The sequence below is a fragment of the Oncorhynchus mykiss genome, chromosome 5 (genome assembly GCF_013265735.2).
Source record: "Oncorhynchus mykiss isolate Arlee chromosome 5, USDA_OmykA_1.1, whole genome shotgun sequence".
NCBI classification, from domain to species: Eukaryota; Metazoa; Chordata; class Actinopteri; order Salmoniformes; family Salmonidae; genus Oncorhynchus; species Oncorhynchus mykiss.
Genome location: NC_048569.1, coordinates 50,462,977 through 50,477,013, shown reverse-complemented (window position 1 = coordinate 50,477,013; position 14,037 = coordinate 50,462,977). Strand labels below are relative to the sequence as shown.

The 14,037-nt window shown below is 41.8% G+C and overlaps 1 long non-coding RNA gene across 2 annotated transcripts in view; it reads left to right on the top strand.

The window, feature by feature from the left end:
- Positions 1 to 8,261: 8,261 nt before the first annotated feature.
- The window catches only part of LOC118964617, a 38,033-nt gene continuing 32,257 nt past the window's right edge, over positions 8,262 to 14,037 (top strand). The window contains exon 1 of one of the 2 annotated variants that reach the window (XR_005051755.1): positions 8,262 to 8,485. This is a non-coding gene — a long non-coding RNA (uncharacterized LOC118964617). The remainder of the gene's footprint in view (positions 8,486 to 14,037) is intronic. The other variant, XR_005051756.1, reaches the window with a different exon arrangement.

Sequence of the window (14,037 nt, the reverse complement as noted above, 5' to 3'; positions counted from 1 at the left end):
AGCCGGAAAGTAGAGCATTGCAGTAGTCTAACCTGGAAGTGACAAAAGCATGGATTAATTTTTCTGCATCATTTTTGGACAGAAAGTTTCTGATTTTTGCAATGTTACGTAGATGGAAAAAAGCTGTCCTTGAAATGGTCTTGATATGTTCTTCAAAAGAGAGATCAGGGTCCAGAGTAACGCCGAGGTCCTTCACAGTTTTATTTGAGACGACTGTACAACCATTAAGATTAATTGTCAGATTCAACAGAAGATCTCTTTGTTTCTTGGGACCTAGAACAAGCATCTCTGTTTTGTCCGAGTTTAAAAGTAGAAAGTTTGCAGCCATCCACTTCCTTATGTCTGAAACACATTCTTCTAGCAAGGGCAATTTTGGGGCTTCACCATGTTTAATTGAAATGTACAGCTGTGTGTCATCCGCATAGCAGTGAAAGTTAACATTATGTTTTCGAATAACATCCCCAAGAGGTAAAATATATAGTGAAAACAATAGTGGTCCTAAAACGGAACCTTGAGGAACACCGAAATTTACAGTTGATTTGTCAGAGGACAAACCATTCACAGAGACAAACTGATATCTTTCCGACAGATAAGATCTAAACCAGGCCAGAACTTGTCCGTGTAGACCAATTTGGGTTTCCAATCTCTCCAAAAGAATGTGGTGATCGATGGTATCAAAAGCAGCACTAAGGTCTAGGAGCACGAGGACAGATGCAGAGCCTCGGTCCGATGCCATTAAAATGTCATTTACCACCTTCACAAGTGCCGTCTCAGTGCTATGATGGGGTCTAAAACCAGACTGAAGCATTTCGTATACATTGTTTGTCTTCAGGAAGGCAGTGAGTTGTTGCGCAACAGCCTTTTCTAAAATTTTTGAGAGGAATGGAAGATTCGATATAGGCCGATAGTTTTTTATATTTTCTGGGTCAAGGTTTGGCTTTTTCAAGAGAGGCTTTATTACTGCCACTTTTAGTGAGTTTGGTACACATCCGGTGGATAGAGAGCCGTTTATTATGTTCAACATAGGAGGGCCAAGCACAGGAAGCAGCTCTTTCAGTAGTTTAGTTGGAATAGGGTCCAATCACAGGTATTGATTGGGAGAGCTAGCTAAGACAACAACAGGTAAGACAACAACAGCTATTCAGCTAAGACAACAACAACAGGTATAATGGCGATGAATGGGCAGAGAGGGTTAGTTAACTACACACAGGGCCTGAGTTCGAGGCTGGGGCCGACAGTTAAACAAAAATAAACTAAATGCAGTACCGTGATTAATGAACAGTCCAGCAGGCATCAGCTATGTAGCCAAGTAATCATAGGGTCCAGTGAACAGCAATAGATGAAACAGGGAAGCCGCTCGGTAGTCGTTACTACGCTAGCAAGCGGGAGACACAGCGTTAAAAAAATAATAAAAAGTTAGCAGGGTGGGGCTAGTAGAAGTGTCTGCTCCGATGTCCGGCAAAGGCCGGTTGAGGGCATAACGGATGGAATTACGTTATGCAGATGAGTCGTAATGGAATGGCAGGGCTCCATGTCGACAAAGGGTCCAGGCCAGTTGGCAAAAGAGGTATTGTAGCTGGAGTAATTTTGTTTCGCTAGCCTGGAAATGAGCCTGACTCGCAGCTAACTGGTGCTAGCTTCAGGACAAGGGCGTTAGCCACAATAGCCACTCGGTAGCAGCTAGCCAGCAGCGATGATCCGATGCAAAGGTCCAGAGCTTACCGGCAAGAATCCGGTGGAGAAGTGGATTCTAGTCGTGTTAGTGAAGAGTCCAGGAGGCATCAGCTGTGTAGCCGAGTGATCACTGACCAGGCCGGGAGGTGGGTCTGGCTCAAAGCTAGCTTCGGGGCTGGGCCACTCGGTGGCAGCTAGCTAGCTGTGATGATCAGGAGTAATGGTCCAGGGCTTACGGCAGGAATCCGGTGTTGTAGTGGAGAAACAGTCCGATACTGGCAGGCTGGCAAGTATTATCTAGGCTAAAAGCGGCTGGTGTCTGTGCAAAAGGTAAAGGCCGCTAGCAGTGGCTAAAAATGACTAAATAGCTAGTAGCTAATTAGCTGTTTAGCTTCTGATGGCTAGCTTCTGATGGAGGTTCTGGCTATAAGGTCTAAAAATAGCCGATCCGTATCACATTGGGTGAGGCGGGTTGCCGGAAGGTATAATTAATTTAAAAATGGAAAAAGAGATTGAAATAAATTGAAATATATACAAAAAATACAAAATGTACAGAGGGACAAACAACGGTAGCCTGACAAAATGACGACCGGCCCGTAGCACTCACGTCTTTAGCCAGGAAGTGCTTTGAAAGGCTGGTCACATCAGCACCATTATCCCAGGAACCCTAGACCCACACCAATTTGCATACAGCCCCAACAGATCCACAGATGATGCAATCTCTTTTGCACTCCACACAGCCCTTTCCTACCTGGACAAATGGAACAACGACATGAGAATGCTATTCATTGACTACAACTCAGCGGTCAACACCATAGTGCCCTCAAAGCTCATCACTAAGCTAAGGACCCTGGGCCTGAACACCTCCCTCTGCAACTGGATCCTGGACTTCCTGACAGGCCAGCCTGAGGTATAGGTAACAACACATCTGCCATGCTGATCCTCAACGGGATGCGAGCTCAGTGCCCTCTTGTACTCCCTGTTCACCCATGACTGCATGGCCAAGCACGACTCCAGTATCATCATTAAGTTGGCTGACAACACAACAGTGGTAGGCCTGATCACCAACAACGATGAGACAGCCTATAGGGAGGAGGTCAGAGACCTGGCAGTGTGATGCCAGGATGACAACTGCTCCCTCAACGTGATCAAGACAAAGGAGATGATTGTGGACTACTGAAAAAGGCGGGCTGAGCACGCCCCCATTCTCATCCCCAGGGCGTTAGTGGAGCAGGTTGAGAGCTTCAAGTTCCTTGGTGTCCACATCATTAACAAACTATCATGGTCAAAACACACCAAGACAGTCATGAAGAGGGCACAACAACGCCTATTCCCCCTCCGTAGAGATTTGGCATGGGTCCTCAGACTTGGCATGTGTCTTCAGATCCTCAAACATATCTACAGATGCACCATCGAGAGCACTGGTTGCATCACCGCCTGGTATGGCAACTGCTCTGCCTCTGACCGCAAGGCACGACAGAGGGTAGTGTGCACGGCCCAGTACGTCACAAGGGCCAAGCTTCATGCCTTTCAGGACCTCTATACCAGGCGGTGTTAGAGAAAGGCCCAAAAAATTGCCAAAGACTCCAGCCACCCTAGTCGTAGACTGTTCTCTCTGCTACCACATGGCAAGCAGTGCCGGAGCGCCAAGCCTAGGTCCAAAATAGTTCTTAACAGCTTCTACCCCCAAGCCATAAGACTCCTGAACAGCTAATTAAATGGCTACCCAGACTATTTGCATTGTCCCCCCCACCCCCATTTTTACGCTGCTGCTACTCTCTGTTTAGTATCCATGCATAGTCGCTTTACCTCTACCTACATGTACATATTACCTCAATTTCCTCGACTAACCTGTGTCCCCGCACATTGACTCTCTACCCGTACCCCCTGTAATATAGCCCCGCTACTGTTATTTTGTTGTTCCTCCTTAATTATTTTTATTTTATTTATTTTTTACTTTGGTTTATTTATTTATTTACTTTAGTTTATTTTAGTAAATACTTTCTTAACACTTTTTTTTGTTAAGGCATTTTACTGTAAGATCTACACCTGTATTAGGCACATGTGACAAATACAATTTGATTTGATTTTATGCAGATGTTGCAAAAGTGCATTTTTCACTGGCTGTCCACTGGTTTCAATAACAGTGATTGATAGGCAACTTAAACTTCTTCAATTCAACCATTATTGGGTTCAAATACACATTTAGATTTGTGAACAGCCTTCCACAACAACCACAATCCGTAAGGCGCAAATAGCTAAATGAGAGAGCAGTAGTATGATTCACATCAATGCACTATGTAGATGTCAATAATAAGTGATATCCGTATCCTTTTAGACTACACCACTTCTGTCATCCTTACCTACAAGCGTTTATTGAAGTGGATGATCTTTGGATTCCATAGACATAGCTTGGACTGTAGACTACGAAAGCCTATTCCTGCTCTTTTCCCGCGATCCATCACACATTTGGTGTCTCTGACTTGTGGTCAGACTCGCTCAGGTCAGACTCGCTGTGGTCAGACTCGCTCAGGTGGAACCACCTTAAACTTCCGCCTTTTTCAATGCTTGAGAAAACCAATAACTGTCAAAGATTTTTTTTCGCGAACATCCTTCCTGAATTTAAAAGTAATCCTTGAAATAATCATCTACTTTTTCAAAAGTATCTGTAATCTGATTACAATATTTTAGCTGGTATTTTAGCTGGTTTTTTTTTGTAATCCCTTACATGTAATGGATTACATGCCCATGTCGCCAGTTCCTAAATCCGCTACTGATTTACATTAGTCTATAAATAAATCTCTTTGCCAAAATGTGTCATCTCTCCCATGTCTTATTCGACTAGTATTTTTGAAAGTGTAAGGATAATAATTCAGCCATAGTTGTTCTGAAATGTTTATTGCTTGCCAACATTTTACTCCCTTCTCTATGTTTAATATAACACATGTACATGAATTATTCATTTTGGTTGCCCATCCTGACGTGAAGTTTATTCTATAGAAAGAATTTGACTCTGATGTGTGTCACAGAAAGCATTTGACTCTAGCCACAAAATTAAGGAAATTAGAAGGGGGGAGAATTCTGTCAGGGGGGGAATTTTCAGCACAACACCTGTCAATGTTGACTTTTGCCAAGTATTACCAACCAGAATGAATCCTACCTTTGAACCACCCGATCCTCCTGGGGTAGTTGGAAAGGTGGTTGTACATGGCTGGCAAACCTTAAAAAGCGGTTTCATGTTTTCAAGGTTCGACATTACTTATTCGTTTGTTGGTGATGATTGACAAAGTTTTTCACATGCGCCTTATTTGTGATTGGCCAATATCTGCATTTAGTTTGCATATTGCTATTTGACTATTTGACGCGTTGTTAGGTAACGTTAGCGTTATATGATGTAGCTACTTTTTTTTTGCAGCTGTTACACCCCTCACTCTCAACACCTACGTTAGCTACCTAGCTAACATGAAGTTAACGTTACCTGGCTATTGATGGTTGAAGTCCATCTCTTCTGTCCGTGAGCAGCAGTCTGGTACAACCAGAGCTGATAGATTTACAATTTTTGAGAAATTGTGCAGCCATTGTTAACTAGCTAGATAATTTTACCTCAGAAGAACAGTTAGCTAACTTGACCTCAGAAGAACAGAAAGTTGAGTCATCGTTTTTCATCAGTACCTGAGAATTGGGCGGAGTCCAAACGGCCTTTATGCAAATGAGGATAATCAGTGACAAAATCTATGACTCATAGATGGTACAGATGGTGAATCGCTGTGACATATAACACACGAGAGTGTAATAAATGTGTTATAACCACGTAAAAAAATTATGAACGTGTTAAATTATTATGTGACGTACAGTCATATTTAGGTCCTGATTGGTCAACAAGCTTATTTGATGCGTCAAATAGTGTTAATTGTGTATCTTTTTTTTGACAAATAAAGACCCGAACGGTGTTCCATAATTTTTTAACCCTTATGCCAAGAGGTCTGTATCTTTTGACAAGGTTGCTTACGGGCATTACACAATTATTTACAACTATTTATTGTCACATGCTCTTACATTTACAAGGACTTCAGAACTGTCAGCAGACATTCTACATTTTTTAAATAATATATAGTAATAAACAAAAGTTCCAAAAATAACTACCTAAAAATGTATAATTTCCCAGTGTGCCTTGCCTTTTCAAGTGAATTGTAGCATTACCACGCATGACAATAATTGTTAGTGACAGAGACATGATTATTGAAATACAGTATTTCCTTGTAAAAGGTCTGTGGTGGTCCTAAAGTGAGTATATAAAATCCATGTTATGTACAACGTAATGCACTGAATTTGTAATTGTATTTGAATGTGAAATGAAAATAAAAATTATTTAAAAAAAAAAAGCACAAAAAATATATAGACAAATGTGATCATTGAAATGAAACTCTATAACAACACATACACTACAGTTCCAAAGTTTGTGGTGACTTAGAAATGTCCTTGTTTTTGTGAAAGAAAGCACATTTTGGTCCAATAAAATTACATCAAATTGATCAGAAATACAGAGTAGACACTGTTAATGTTGTAAACTATTGTAGCTGGAAACGGCAGATGTTTTTATGGAATATCTACATAGGCGTACAGAGGCCAATTATCAGCAACCATCACTCCTGTGTTCCAATGGCACGCTGTGTTAGCTAATCCAAGTTTATCATTTTAAAAGACTAATTGATCATTTATTAGCCGTTTAAAATGATAAACTTGGATTAGCTAACACAACGTGCCATTGGAACACAGGAGTGATGGTTGTTGATAATGGGCCTATGTAGATACTCCATAAAAAATCTGCTCTTTCCAGCTACAATAGTCATTTACAACATTAACAATGTCTGCACTGTATTTCTGATCAATTTGATGTTATTTTAATGGACAAAAATGTTGCTTTTCTTTCAAAAACAAGGACATTTCGAAGTGACCCCAAACTTTTGAACTGTAGTGTATATCACAAGGCCTTACTCTGATGGCCTTTCTGTAAGTGCCTTTACATAGTTAATTTAACTCCTGAATCAACACTAGAATTGTTATACTGAAAAATCTCTACTAGGTAACACTGGCCAATTTGCTGTGTACATTTGTGTTGCCCTATTTCATCTATCGTGCTTTTGTCTGTCTCTGAGATTACTTGTTTCTCAAAATTAATAGTAGCATAATATTAGACTACTATTTGTCAGTGGCCTAAAACTCATGGTTTACTACCGGCCACAATAGGCCTGCTAGTCACATTATGCTGGCTTGCAAAGTGATGTGTAATTGCTATTGGAATCTAGCTAGACTTAACGGTCCTGAACAGTCATTCTGAAAAGTACTTTTTCTCTCATGGCTAACTACCTTGAAGTTTGAAAAGAGGCTGAGTGGACGAGGAGCTTATATTCATGAGCTCGCCTTGACTGACAGCTCTTTGAAACGCCTATGTCAAGCAACTTGGATGCAGTTAGCAGTAAAATCATCTGAAGGAAATTTGGTGATACATCAAGCAAATTAAACATTGAAATTGTATCAATGATATCATTTGGTATGTCTTTTGTGATGCAGTTCACAGCAGCACTGACATGTGTTGACTTTACAACTGCGCCAGAGTTTAGAACGACCCCCCCCCCCCCAAAAAAAAAATATATATATATATATATATATATATTTTAATGATGGGCATGGTTTGATGGGAATGTTTTACTCTCCACAGAGTAAAACTGACAATCACTCTCACGCTCAACACTGGTTGTTAACACCAACAGTGGGGTTCTTTAACACCATTGAGTGTTAATATCACTCTTAAAGCGCTTACACACGGGCTGCAGTAAACATCAAACAGCAAGAAAATCTGTTTACCGTGTGTAGAGACCAGCGGTCCTGGTTATTGTCAGCTAATTTCATCTTTTGCTGCTTTGGGTGCTGAAGCTGCTCACAGGAGCGAACACCCAAAACTGCGGGGCTTGCAAAACTGTCTGCATTTTGCTGCCTGCCACCCTACTCCCACTGAAGTCTATGAGACCTTTGCAGCTTATCGTGGCCTTTCTGTAAGTGCCTTTACATAGTTAATTTAACTCCTGAATCAACACTAGAATTGTTATACTGAAAAATCTCTACTAGGTAACACTGGCCAATTTGCTGTGTACATTTGTGTTGCCCTATTTCATCTAGAGATTACTTGTTTCTCAAAATTAATAGTAGCATAATATTAGACTACTATTTGTCATTCCATTATTTCAGCAATGTGTTACTTTTCCTCTGCTGGAAATTGTGAACACTGCACACATTAAGTGCTATTCGGGAATCCTTGGGACGTCTCTACCCTAAACCCTGGCCTTAACTCCTACCCTTACACTAAACATAACTCTTACCTTTAAACCATTTAAATGTCAATGGGGGTGTGTATGTATGTCCCAAGGATACCAGATAGCAGATACACACTGCACAATGCACACACATTCTTGCACACAGACCAACTTCGCGCAGGAGGGGCCTCTCAGTTCTCGTGCTAGTCCAATGGAACAAAGACCAGCCTTATCAATTTATGCTTGCCTAGCCAATGGCGCGAGTCCTCGTAGATCACATGTTGGCTTTCTCTCATGCCTTTCCACACGGTGTACAATCGCGGGATTGTGGCATCACTGCAGATCGGAAACCGGCGGGTTAGGACGTCAACAACAGCCAACAAATTATTAGAAATGAAGACCATTTGTGAAATGAAGTTTTTCAGGTTCCTGGCCACATATGTTCTCATGTATTTTCGAACGGACTTTCTCTGACTGTTGACCGCGGAAATCCGTGAACGGTAGGTGCATCATCTTAAAATACTAAAATTAACCGTAAATATTGTTGTTACTTAATTCAGATGGATTTTTTTAATCAGATGCGCATTTATCAATGGCGGCTCTTTTTTTTCTCCACACCTTGCATCACACGTCCTGTATTTGCACGCTGTGAGTTAAAATGCCTTTATCAAATGTTATTATTGAGGCTTGTACTTGTGAGTTTCACGCATATAGGCGTAGGTCTACCTCCTCTTGGATTTGTTATCAACTGTTGGTAAAAAGTAGCCAGTATTCTGTTTTTGATTGGATATAGCCTATGTGATGTGCAGGGCATGACATACAGACTAAATAAAGGCACTGCAAACTCGCTGACCCTAAGTGTGTGCAGACACGGCTGAGTGAGGGCAGTTATAACCCAACAAGAGGGCTGGAGCACTTGAGGTGCAAAGCTCTGCAACATGGATGGGGGGGTTGGATCATCCATCCTCCCATCTCATTTATTTCATTTCCATGCAAAATGTTCTAACACAGTAGACTAATATGTCACGTGTCTCAATTATAAGAAAATAAGACTGAAGTCAGCAATAGACTAGCCTACAAGAAAGTCTCTCACTCCCAAACATGCCTTTGCTTGAGAGGGATCACATTCCAATTAATTTGACAGACACTGTATGAGGTCATGTCATTCTTTTCACCCTATATTGATTACCACAATAATATTTTGCGTCACATTAAAAGGGCTGTTATTCTTGATTTTAAGAGCAATCAGAAAATAACTTGCCCGGCTGATTGACGTTTTGAAAGGCTTCACATGGTTTTAATTAGGACCTATAAAATATTTTTGTCCCATTCTCTGAAAAGGAAAAGAAAGTGGGGTGGGAGCAAAAACAAAAAACAACCCAACACAGAAAGTTAAAAAAATAAAATAATTATTACCCCCATTTTTTCCCTCCCTGTTTGATTCTGGTGGTATGCTCTTTTTTTCTTTGTCTGGCTCCTCTGTTATCTAAACCTCCCCCAACTGGCGCTGGCTGCCGCCCTAGACACCTGAAGGCTAGACATACTGATCAACAGAGTTCCAGTCAGTTTGGAGCATAGCCAGTTGTTTTATTTTATTCTCCCCCCTGCTTCTACCTGCCTGCCTGTCCCTCCTCCATCCACAATCAAGGAGCCAGCATGCTATGTTTGCATGGGGCCAGTTCCACTGCCGCTATGTATAGATATGGAGTCTGGCACACACACACACACACACACACAGGAGGAAGGAAACATGAAAGACAACACTGTTCCTGTTGAGTGTGTGTGTGTGTGTGTGTGTGTGTGTGTGTGTGTGTGTGTGTGTGTGTGTGTGTGTGTGTGTGTGTGTGTGTGTTTTCTGCCATGCTATTTTAGCAAGGCTCTGAATTTTTTTTAAATAGCACCTAGTGTTTTTTGTCCAAACAGAGCGAGGGCTTATTCACACACAGTATGGCTCATTTTGAAAGCCAGAAGTTTTTTGTTGACTTGGATTATTAGCCTGTACATTCACTTTTATTCATTCTACAGCACAAAAGTCTGGCATTATTTACCTTTCCGCCTCATGCGGTTGCCTCAGTGAATTGATCATGTTGTTTTAATTGGAACCTGCCCCTGTTTCAGCACTACATTGGTGGTAATGTTCAGGCCTTTGAAGATTTTCTACCCGTTTCGCCACATACTGCTATAGTGAATGTCTATCACCTTGGGCTGAAAGCTAGAGCATGCAGGTTTCTAATGCGAGACATGAACAAAAAGCTGACTTACCTAGGTCTCATTAGGACTAGTGATTTAATGAAAACGCTTCAATAATAAAGATTGTCTTTGGGTGAAAGCAGCTTTTGTGGAGCTAGCCTCAAATACAGAATTTTCTTACAAATTCAATTCATCCTGGTTTAATCTGATAATAACAAGCCTTCATCTATAATATAAAATATTTTTTTCCCTCATGGTCAAGTCTTTCTTCTTGGGTTGCCTCAGAATGCCTTTATTGAGCTGTTTGCAGATTGTACCTCACATACCTCATTTTATAAGGACCAATCTTATGATTTTTTTTAGTTAACTAGGCAAGGCAGTTAAGAACAAATTCTTATTTACAATGACGGCCTACGCCGGCCAAACACTTACACGGACGACACTGGGCCAATTGTACGCCGTCCCATGGGACTCCCAATCACAGTCGGTTGTGATACAGCCTGGAGTCAAACCAGGGTCTCTAGTGACACCTCGAGCACCGAGATGCAGTGCCTTAGACTGCTGCGCCACTCGGAAGCCCCTTACATTGATCAAATAGACACTTTATATGATTTATTCATAATACAACCAAGTTCCATATTCAAACATTCAGCTGATATATAAGAGTATGTATAATTTATATGTGAATTATGTTGATATGTGTTCATCAAATTGTCAAAGTAATGAACATGTCTGATGCATGTAAAATGTGAAGGCAGCTCTAGATGAAAACCACTTGTTAGTTTTTTCAGAGCCTACTTTGAGTATCAAGACATTTAAGGACACACCTAGATCTCTCCTTGAATGATTCCCAAATGACACCCTAGCCCCCATATAGTACACTTCTTTTGACTAGATTCCTATGGGCCCTGGTCAAAAGCAGTGCACTATATAGGGAATAGGGTGCCATTTGAGATGTAATGATCCTTTGAAGGGGGCCATAAAATACTGAATGGAAGCCACAAGCTGGTTTTCCCTCCTGCACTTTGAAGCATTCTACCTGGAGATGAATAGGAGGCCCTCTAGAACGAAGGAGAGAGAAAAGTGTTTATTGAAGGCTTAAGAGGGGGGATGCTACATGGCTTATAGTCATATTATACTCAAAGACTAGATAGTTTTGGTGCAACCAGTAGGCAATGTACCATGTGTGGTAGGTAAGCCATTGAGCTATCGTTCTGTTTGCGCTCACTGTTGAGGAAAAAACATTGACTTGCTATATTAGATGTTCAGTTTATTTGAATTACCTCGGTTGAATTTAGCAAAATGGCAATGAGTAGTGATTTTTTTGTTTCTTATACAAATGTATGTTGCACTGGATTTTTTTTGCCTCATTTATTCATTTAGCATTCGTCTTAACACAAAATTGCATTAGGGGTAAGTCGTAAAATCTTACATTAATATTTTTTCCTATAGTTATTTGGGAATTATATTAAACGTGTTTTAAGTCTATCAATAGTTCATAAATCTGTACTGAAATAAATTATCTTAATTGCAAGATAATATAAAACGCATGCCGCATAATGTCATTGGACAATCACAGAGCAACAGTTTAGGATTTTTGTAGCAAGATGTATGTGGACTGAAGTCACGGTCAGGAATGTAAATGTAGGATTCATTCAGTTACCAATGTGTTATTTCCTGGGAAAACTCTGTGGCCATGAAGAGGTTAATTGTTTTAGAATTTCCATCCGAGGGGAGAAAATGGGCAAAGGGGAGGATAATTGAGCTGCCGGTTGTTGAGTGTGTTATGGATTACTGCGCTTCTCCAAAGGAGAAAAGAAGAAGGAGGAGAGGGGGATCAAGAGAGAAAAAAATGCCCATGTTGTGCAATGCCGCCGCAGGGGTTTTCTGGCCTTCTCAGGAGAGTGAGCAAGTCCTTTCTAGCCCCCTGACCTCTTGCATGCTCCTCCCTGCTCCAGGTGCAAGCCCTCTCCGCCGGAGCTCACACACACCATTTATTCTTCACACACACTGGAGAACCTGGGGGAAACGCTGTGTGAGAACACGGATCCTTTTCACATTGCTTTTCTCCCCTTTGTGCCATTGTTTTGTCTCAGGGTAAAGATTCAAAGCAGAGAGGGGGAAGCAAAACTCAGATGGTATGACATGGTGTAATAATCACGAGCATAAAATCAAAGGCTTGTCATGTATACTGTTTGATAACGCCAGAGCAAATCAGCCCTGGGCCATAGTGAAGGCATCCTGATGCTATTAATGTGCTTTACCATAGAACACTAAAGCCCTGATGGACTGAACCATCTACAGTGCACCGCCAAGTGGTTGTGCTGTAAGGTTAATGATGCAATTTACATACATCTGGATGGAGCAGCTAGACAGATCCTCTGCACTATTTCATCGAATTTCTGGAGTTGACATGGAAGGAGTTGATCATGTAGATCAATCAGACTTTTGGCTTCGTTAAGGTGAAATGTTTCGATATATAAACTTTTGAAATCAACCGTCTTGCAGTTGTCGTTCGCTAGCGGTCACAGAAATATGCAGAGGTGTAGATCTACCATAGGTCATTTTGAACCATCAAACCCACCGTTGCTGGGATTTAAATTGCCAGTCAATGGCATGTGCCATTGTTCTTTGTGAAGGCACCACTTAAGTGTGGATTACGCCAAGACCTTTCCAAAAGGAGGGGTCTACTTACCCTTGGGCTATCTGAAACTCAACAGAACCAATGCATCAAAGAAATTCACCACAGAGAGAGAAAAATAATTAGTGTCCAGTCCACTTATGTGTCGCCCCTCATCTTGGAGCTCATGTTACAAATAGATAATTCCCAGTGTTCCTAGTGCGAGGATAGACAAAGTGATGCCTGCCGGCGATCAATAAAGGGAGCGCAGAGCAGAGGGATGTGCTTTAAGAATCAAAGATGGTGGGTTATTGGCATGGCCAGTATTGTTCCCCGTCTGCTGGAATCAGATAACGCAGCCGGGGCCTTGCAGAAAGGTCCTCCGTGGCCTCGGGCAGCACTATCAGACGGATATCCTTCCGACCGGCAGTATTAGAAGATTGGATCTGCGAGATGGGCAACCCAAAACGTGTTGGGGTCGGGGGCCCCACTGTCCTCTGTTTTAGACGTGGCAGACCTGAAAGAGTCTTGGAACAGGCGGATGGATGGAGGGGTAGATGGAAGGATCAATGAAGGTGGGGTAATCAATGGTGATAGGCCTACAGAAAAAAGCCCCACTGTGTGCATCGAGAGGATGCATGGGGTTCGATATCCCACCCTCCCTTTCCCTGTGTCCTCTGGGGAAATGAGGGCCCTGTTCCCTCGCTCTCCTCTTTTACGTGCTAAAAAGAATCACCCTGTTTTGAACTTGACAACGTTTCAGTTGGCGTGAGTGTTTGTCTCAGATTAGCTCCCTGTGCTGTGAGGAGGGGGGGGGGGGGGGGGGGGGGGGGGGTGGTGGTAAGAAAATGCAACAATGCCACCACGATCTGAGATGAAAGAAAATGATTTGCACAATTTTATATGAAAGTGGTATTTGTCCTGTTGGGAGGCTCTATCAAAGCACAACAGCTACCAAGGTACATGATTTAAATGCTGGTTAATTCTTAACTGAACGCTTTCCAGGTAAATGCTGATCATGGCCGCTCGACTTCCTCTCTTTTCAAACAATTCTAATTTCTACAGACGTCTCCGGTCTATAACCCCTACTGCTAAAGTTACCTTTCTCCAAATGCAGCGTGTATCACCTTAAGTGGCAAAGATTAAAGTTGTGTGGCTGTTACTGTAGTTGAGTGTTGTTCAAATTCAACCTTAAAAGACCATCATGGATTTGTTCTTCGTTTGGCCTCTCAGACACAGTCA